The sequence below is a fragment of the Elephantulus edwardii genome, unplaced genomic scaffold, assembly GCF_000299155.1.
Source record: "Elephantulus edwardii isolate Elephantulus edwardi_28Jun2011 unplaced genomic scaffold, EleEdw1.0 scaffold00082, whole genome shotgun sequence".
In the NCBI taxonomy this organism is placed as follows: domain Eukaryota; kingdom Metazoa; phylum Chordata; class Mammalia; order Macroscelidea; family Macroscelididae; genus Elephantulus; species Elephantulus edwardii.
This window is the reverse complement of record NW_006399832.1, coordinates 2,359,789-2,367,288: the sequence shown is the minus strand read 5'-3', so window position 1 is coordinate 2,367,288 and position 7,500 is coordinate 2,359,789. Positions and strand designations below refer to the sequence as shown.

At 45.7% G+C, this 7,500-nt stretch overlaps 1 pseudogene; it reads left to right on the top strand.

The window, feature by feature from the left end:
• LOC102874998 overlaps nucleotides 1-7,500 on the top strand; it is a 28,211-nt pseudogene that overhangs the window by 1,291 nt on the left and 19,420 nt on the right.

Genomic DNA, 7,500 nt, shown 5'->3' with positions numbered 1-7,500 from the left:
CTTTTCCTTTTTTTAAAAGGACAATGCATATGTGGCTAATTACACACTCCTAACAAAAGCAGTAATTACCGCCTGTAATTATTATGGTCCTTATTTAGAAAAGGAGGAAAAAATGTGAGAAAATGTCGAGTATTAAAACATGAAAGCAGCTATTAATCAAACCTTTACACCTTCTTTAACTCAGGCGTAATGGTGGGTATTATCATAAATCTACTCTGATAGTAACACAAGAATAATGAGTTCAGTAATGATAGCGATGATGATCATAATGATTTTAACCAACAAAGAATGGTGTAGATTTATTGCTAATAATGTGGTACAGGAACCTCTTTCATTAAAATTACCTATGTGTGTTCTCGTTGGGGTAGTGTGTGTGTGTGTGTGTGTGTGTGTGTGTGTGTGTGTGTTGCCACCTTCTGCATGTGGCCAAGGATCAAAGCTAATTGCTTTCAGGACAAGGGAGCTATCTCACCTCAAGAGTTCCCTCTTATCCCCTTGGAAGAGTTTAGAATGCCCAGAGATGTGCCAGATGATGATTACTCCAAAGAGATGAGTCAGTGAATACAATGGGGATACGGAAGGGCCAGGGCCAGGGGTTTGAGGTAGAAAGCAGCTTTCCTAAAGCAGGCTGCCGCCTCTTCTAGCCTACCCCTTATTTCATACCCTTTTCAGGTAAGGTCACCTCTGGGGAGTGAAGGGTGGCCTTGAGCAAGGGCAGACCGCCCAGGTTTCTGACTCAATGGAAGAACATGATTGGTTTGCGACTCTGACGCAATGAATAGGGGAGGAGAAGAAGCATTTTACTTGTATTTCAGCTTTAAAAATTGCCTTTCCTTCTGAAGAGAAACTGCTCGGCTGGAGAAAGATGGACAATCAACTCCCAAGCAATTTATTGCCTTTGAAAACCCACCGGAGGATCAGCTATGAGTCCACTGAGTTGACTCGGTGGTACACAACAATAGCAACTTCCAAAAAGAACCAATCTTTTGACCAGAGGCCAGAACTGCTGGGGACTGTGGAGATGTAAATGAAAAGTTGGCTTAGAGACCCTTAGCAGTAGGTGAATGCCTGGGGGTGAAGCTAGGTGGAAAAATACAAGGAAAAGAGAGAAGGTTCAGTTCACCAGAAAGTGTCCTTGTTTTTCCAATTAAATTAACTTGGCATTTGTCCTTTGCAGATGCTCTGAGAGCTCCTTCCCAGTGAAGATCCAGGTTTTAATGTAAATGAGGTTTTACATGTGTGACTAAATCACAGTACCAGTCACTTGGTTGGTTTTGGACATACTTCTTTAATTTTGAAGAAGAAACACAGGGGCTCAAGGCCTAAAACCAAATTCTGTCCCTCAAATGTCAATCCTAAGTGAATTCTTCAGAGCAAGTTTATAAACCCTTGAGGTTTTAAAAAAGGAAGATGCACAAGCTCAGACTTCTAGAGATCCATCAAAAATGTAACTACTTTCCAGATGTTTCTGTTTAGGAAAAAGTGTAGGTTAAGAAGGTACAAAGAAAACCTGTAGACATAGTGTTTTTCATACTCTAGTCTGCTTATCTTTTCCTAATGCCAACCTTTCCAATTAATTGTAAAATTCTGTCAGTTATGAAGTATTGAATGCAGTTGCGGCATAATTGGAACTTATACATAATAATAATAATAATACATTCGTAGTATTTTAACCTCTAGTACCAGTTATGAGATCAGTGTGTGGCCCAATTAACTACAGGGGCTTTTTTTAAAAAAACTAAAGCACTATAAACACGCTGGTTTTAAATGTCCTAATTAGTAACTTGCTCATTAATTAACTTTCTGATTAATTGTGTAGCAATTTAATTTGTAGATGAGCCACTTAAAGAGTGATGCCTTGTAATTCTTTCTTCTGTCTTTAAAATTCGACCGTAAAATGTGATTTTGTATATGGCTGGACTCTTAGTTCTGGAAATTCTCTGCTTAAAAAATGCTACGTATTTGGTCTGAACTTAGTCTAAATTTCTCTTTATCCTTCCCTCTCTGGGCAGCAAAGTTTGGGGAGGGGTCAGAGTCCATAAATAATAGGAGAAAGTGAATGAAGGCCAAAGTTACATATTTGATCATGAAAGCATTTCCCCTCTTTCGTGCAAAGCAAAGCAAAGCAAAGGCCACTTATACATCACTTTCACTACAATCAAACTAAAAACTATTTTAGGGGCGAATAAATATTTTTTAAGGCAAACTCATTGTGGCCGCCACAGCCCTATCATGAACAAGCCCAGGGGATAATTACTGCAGTGGACAAAGGGCTAATAGCCGATTTCCATGGAGGCCTCTTTGCATTGGAACATCCCAGGGCGGTTCTATTAGCATCAGAAAAGGGCGCAGGGTCCCGCTTCTACCAGAGCTATTGTTGCCGGGGTGTGTCGCCAGTCCCATCCTGCAGAAAGCCTTTAGCCCTGATGGCAGATGATTCTCTAAGTGAATAGAGATGAAGGCAGGGATATTAAGTGACTCTATAAAACATCCCGGACACAATTGTGTGATTGATGGAGGACAAAGTGGGAACAGCAGGACACAGGATCCTGGGAGAAGCAGCCTTGTCAATTCGAGAAACCCATCTCTGGAAACAGCTTCTCCTAGAGGAGTTTGCAGTCTATTTGTATGAGTAATCAGCTGGGCCCCCTCTCTGTCAGCCCTGTTTACTCACTGATTTTCTCAACAAGACAACCATTGACACTGGATGGATGGGGCTAATCTGGCGCAGAACTGGCGGCTTCACAGAGGCTACAGGTCGAAAATAGAGCGCGGTGCCAGCTTCACCTCGCCTAATCTAGCGGCTAATATTTATTAGAGCCAATTTATACCGCTGCTCTCTCAAAGAGCAAGGAAGGCCCGGGTGCAATTAATAACATGGGCAATAACCACAGACAAACAAATAAATAAGGGTTTGTGAACTGTTTGGTTGGTTTTAAAAGGAGGGTGGGAAGGGTAGTTTGCTACCTGGACCTGTGAGGAGTGAAAGTAAAGGTAACTGAAGCTCCTCAAGATGTACTTTCTCCTTGTCCTCTTATTCAGCCACCCAGCATCAACCAAGCTACAAACACTTGGGAACCTGTACGATGGTGTTGCAATTCCACACTGCATCAAAAAGGAGGCGTCCACGCAGCCACCTGCCCTTGCAGGCAGAGGTGCGCACGCACACTTCTGTTGTAAATACCCAGTGTACGCTCTTCCCCACCCCCGGCGGAGGGAAACGTAGTTGAGTGCCTCACGTCTCATTCAGCAGCCAAGCCCTGCAGCCACCGAGAAAAGGGGAGGGTATTGGGAACCAGGAAGGCAGAGAAGAGAAGAGGAGGATGGGGCACTAAACAGAGCCTCCATTCCCACCCTGAGGCCCTAGAGGCCTCAGATTTTTCTAAAATCAATGTCCTGTTGCTTAAGGCCTGCTGCCAGAGATGCTCTCAGATGCTGACTTTGCTGTGTTTGGGCGTTTAATATCTTTTGAGCAGGCCAAGTTGGGGAGAAAGAGAGAGTAAGAGGGCTAGAGGGTGCATCGCAGGCCTGGAGCCCGGGTAGGTGTGGAGGCGTGGGTAGGAGCACCTTGGAAAGGACTGGTGGGTAGGAAGCGGCATTGTTCTTAACTGGGCGGCCATGGAAGCATGGGCTGCTGCACAAGTGCTGACCTCGCCGGCGGGGCCTGCAAATCGCAGACTTGAAAGAAGAGAGCCCTTTGCCCTCGCGCCCTGGTCTCCCCACTCACTCGGTCCGACCCCCTCTGGGCCAGCGGTCGCCCGCGCCTTGCTAATTGCTGGGCTCCCTTCATACACACACCTCCACTAATTTTACATTTCTCATTCTGCGGGTAGCTGGAAAGCGACTCCGGGAATACGGTTCCTTCTCTTAGCTACCGCATGAATACAGTGAGTAGTGGTCGTCCAGGCCTCCGTGGCCAGGGAGGAGGGGGAGGGTTGGTAAATTAGCAGCTTGGCTGTATAATCAGGCATTCGCCATTGAGGCCACAGTGTTGTACCAGTTAACCAGGTGAGGTTTCATCATCTAATGGTTTGGGAGATGTGACCGAGTTGCTAAGTTAGCAATTAAACTTCACAAATATAATTTGATTGCGTTAAAAAAAAAATAGGCCAGATCAAGGTTATCCAAGGCATTAAAAAAAAAAAAAATCCTAACAACAACAAAAAGTTTTCCAAAATGTACGCAGTAAGAAAAGATGCTTCCTTTTTAAAAAGGCGCATAAAATCATGTGGTTTGGTAGATAAAGACACTAGGGATTCCCCAATACTGTAACATAGAGACCTTGGTAGTTAGAGTCCTACCAGATGGTTGTCTTTTTACTGGGGAGGAAGAAGTTTCTGACTAACCAGTTACTCCAAAGGTAGGGAAGGATCACTTGTGAAATAGATCAAAGCCGATAACACCTAATGCAAGACAGGAAGACCCGGGAAATAATAGAGATTTGTCCCTTTGGGTCTATTGTTTAGATTTATTATTTATTAAGAGTAGGACCCAAAGATAAAAGGGCAAACAGCTAGGTAAAATGTTATATCGAGCTGATAACCCAGCCGGCTCCCGTTGCGGCTGCGGGGCCCAAGGTCCAGCACCTCCACTTTGACCCTGCAACATGGAGACTTATTTTAGCTGTAGCCAAATGAGTTGGAGCTCGCTCCTGATACCCTTGATGGCGGTCTGGTGACAGGACTTCCATTTCCTTTCCCCAAATGAGAAGGTGATCCCACGGATGGTGGGTAGGTGTGTGATAAATCCGTAGTATCTATAACACACACACACACACACACACACACACACACACAGCAAGACTAGTAGATTTTTCTGAGTATTAATGTGCCTAAATGGAAACATAACAGAAAATATTATTAGCTTTATCTGCTGACACCAGGGACGCAGGTTAAAGTATTTTTCATTTAATTTGATAGCGAATAAAGCACTTAAGGCACTTGATGATTTATTGATCAAATAGAAATCAGAGGCAGACAACAGCTCCTTATTTAATCCCCACTCACACGATTAAAAGCCAAGTGAACTTTTTTCTTCCTTTACAATTTGCTCAATAAGCTTTATGTTATATAAAGAATAAAAAAAGGGGACATTCTTCCGACCTATAAATCTCTCCTTTGGCTAATATGAATGACGACGGGGCACGTGAACCTCCACTGAACTGTAAACACTGTTTTAATGGACAGTAATGGCCCTATGATTTTTAGCTATTGTTCCAAAATGACTACCATGTTTATTGCCATCATTAAAAATGAATTAAAGAGTTATGAAACTCCTTAATAATGAGGACTCCGGCCGTTTATAAGAGGTGCCTTCCCGTCTCCCCAGCCCACTGGAAGGCTCTGCCAACCTGGAATGGCACAGGCCATGGAGCCCATCTGGGGCAAGTGATAGAATCTTTCTCCAGGGGAGACAAGTGAGGGCCTAAAAGGCAGGCAGAAAGTAGAGGAAATGAGAAAAAAGGAGATGATGGGGTAGGGGTGAGAAGTTGGGAAAGCTGGGCATCTGGGGACGCCCCCCCTCCCCGCTCCCCAGAGGTGCTCAGATGGGTGGAAGCAGGAGTTGAGGGTGGCGATGAAGTTAGGGTATGCACACTGCAGTGAGAGCAGGCCCAACGCTAGGGAAATGTTAAGTGCAAAGGACGGGCTGAAGGGAATAAGGTGGGGGCGTCAGGACGCATCTGTGCGCAGCAGCTAGTAGAAAGCGCCTGGGACCCGGAGGAGGAGGCGCGGCACCAGGTGGGGGGGCCGGCGAGTCGCGAGCCCCTGTCCACCTCTCCTCGCCTTGGAGAGAGGCGACCGCCCCTCCGCCCCACCCCCTCCCTCCCGCCCCGGCCCGGAGCCTCCGAGGCCTCGCAGGAAAATGGCTCAGCAAAGTTGCGTGCAGCCTGTGCACTGTTCTCTGAGGGGTCCCTGGCTGGAGCCTGCACGTTTCTCTTTGCATTAGCAAAGCCCAAAGTCATCCAGTTTGCGCTAATCACCACAATTAGTCCTGAATTATCACCGGACTCTGACAGACGTTCCTTGTAACTCTCTTTTATTTCCAACAGCCCTAATCAGCCGCTCTCATTACAAACGCTGATTAAACTGCAAATTATCCAGCAGCGGCCCTGTTCCCGTCTACCAGCAGCTCGTTCAATATCAATTAAGGCCGAGCGGCAAAGCCTGCAGCCTCCGAGAGCTTCCAACTGCCTGATAGTGGCACTTATTAGTTTGGAAAACTAGGAAAATACTAATAATCAACAACCAAGGGGAAAGAGGAGGCAACCAAACAAAAGGAAGGCGGGAACGCTGCAGGAGAGGAGCGCGCGCCTGACCGCCCACAGACGCTCGCGCTCCAGGGGCGAGCCCAGCCCCGAACCCGGGCCGTAGGGAGGGGCCCCGGCCTCCGGAGGGTCCTGGCTCACAGAACCCAGGAGGCTGTGCGGGGCAGCATTTTTGCTCAACTATTGTTTGGGGTTTACTGAAGACACTTTTGGCAAATAATGCACTGCGTTTGGGCATCTACAAAGTAACTTCCAGAACTGACTTCATCGAGTGGACTTGAAACCCTTGTCCAATAAGCTGTTTAGTTTAAGGCTTACAACCACCACACAAAACAAAACAAAACCCTCACAACCCATCCAACCCAAACCACTGACCTCGTCCCGTTAATAAAATGGAAGCTGATGACAGTTGATTTTATTTACCCGTTCTATCAAATTACATTTCCATGGCAGAGCACTGCCCCACACAGGCTGCAAAAATTGGTGTCCCTAGAGCCCCTCCTATCCCATGTCCGGACGGGGAAGGTGTGTGTGTAGGCAGACAAAAACAGCCTTTGTCTTAGTCTTTATCTCCACCTTTCTTCTAGTCCCTCCAAAGCATCTCTACCCTCCAAAGAAATCCAGTTTTCCAGGGGTATCCCACTGGGGTGGCAAAAGCAACTTTAAAAGATTCTGAGCGCCTTCAGAGAATTGGGACTCTTCACTTACCCCTCTGTCCATTTTTCTAACAACCACACTGTCTGCCCAATAGCCCTCCCATCTCCAAATACTAAGGAGGAGCAAGAGCATACCAAAGTAGAAAAGGAATTAATAGATTGTTTCTATGTTGAATTATGTTTTCAAGGATTTAGGCATCATTAACAACCCAACATGTTTTCGAGGATTTATACATCAGTAAGAAAGCATATGTGCAAAGCAACTATGAGATATCATCTCACCCCAGCAACAATAGCAAAGTGCACGGGGCCAGCAAACAACAAATGCTGGTGAGGTTGTGGAGAGATTGGAGCCCTTATTCACTGCTGGTGGGATTGCAAAACGGTACAAACACTAAAAAAGACAGTCTGGAACTTTCTCAAAACGTTAGAAATAGAAATACCATTTGAGCCAGCAATTCCACTACTGGGCATATACCCTAAAGAAACCAGAGCCACAACTCAAACAGATGTATATGTATGCATGTTGTTGTTGTTATGTGCCGTCGATTCACTTGCGACTCATAGCGACCCTATGTA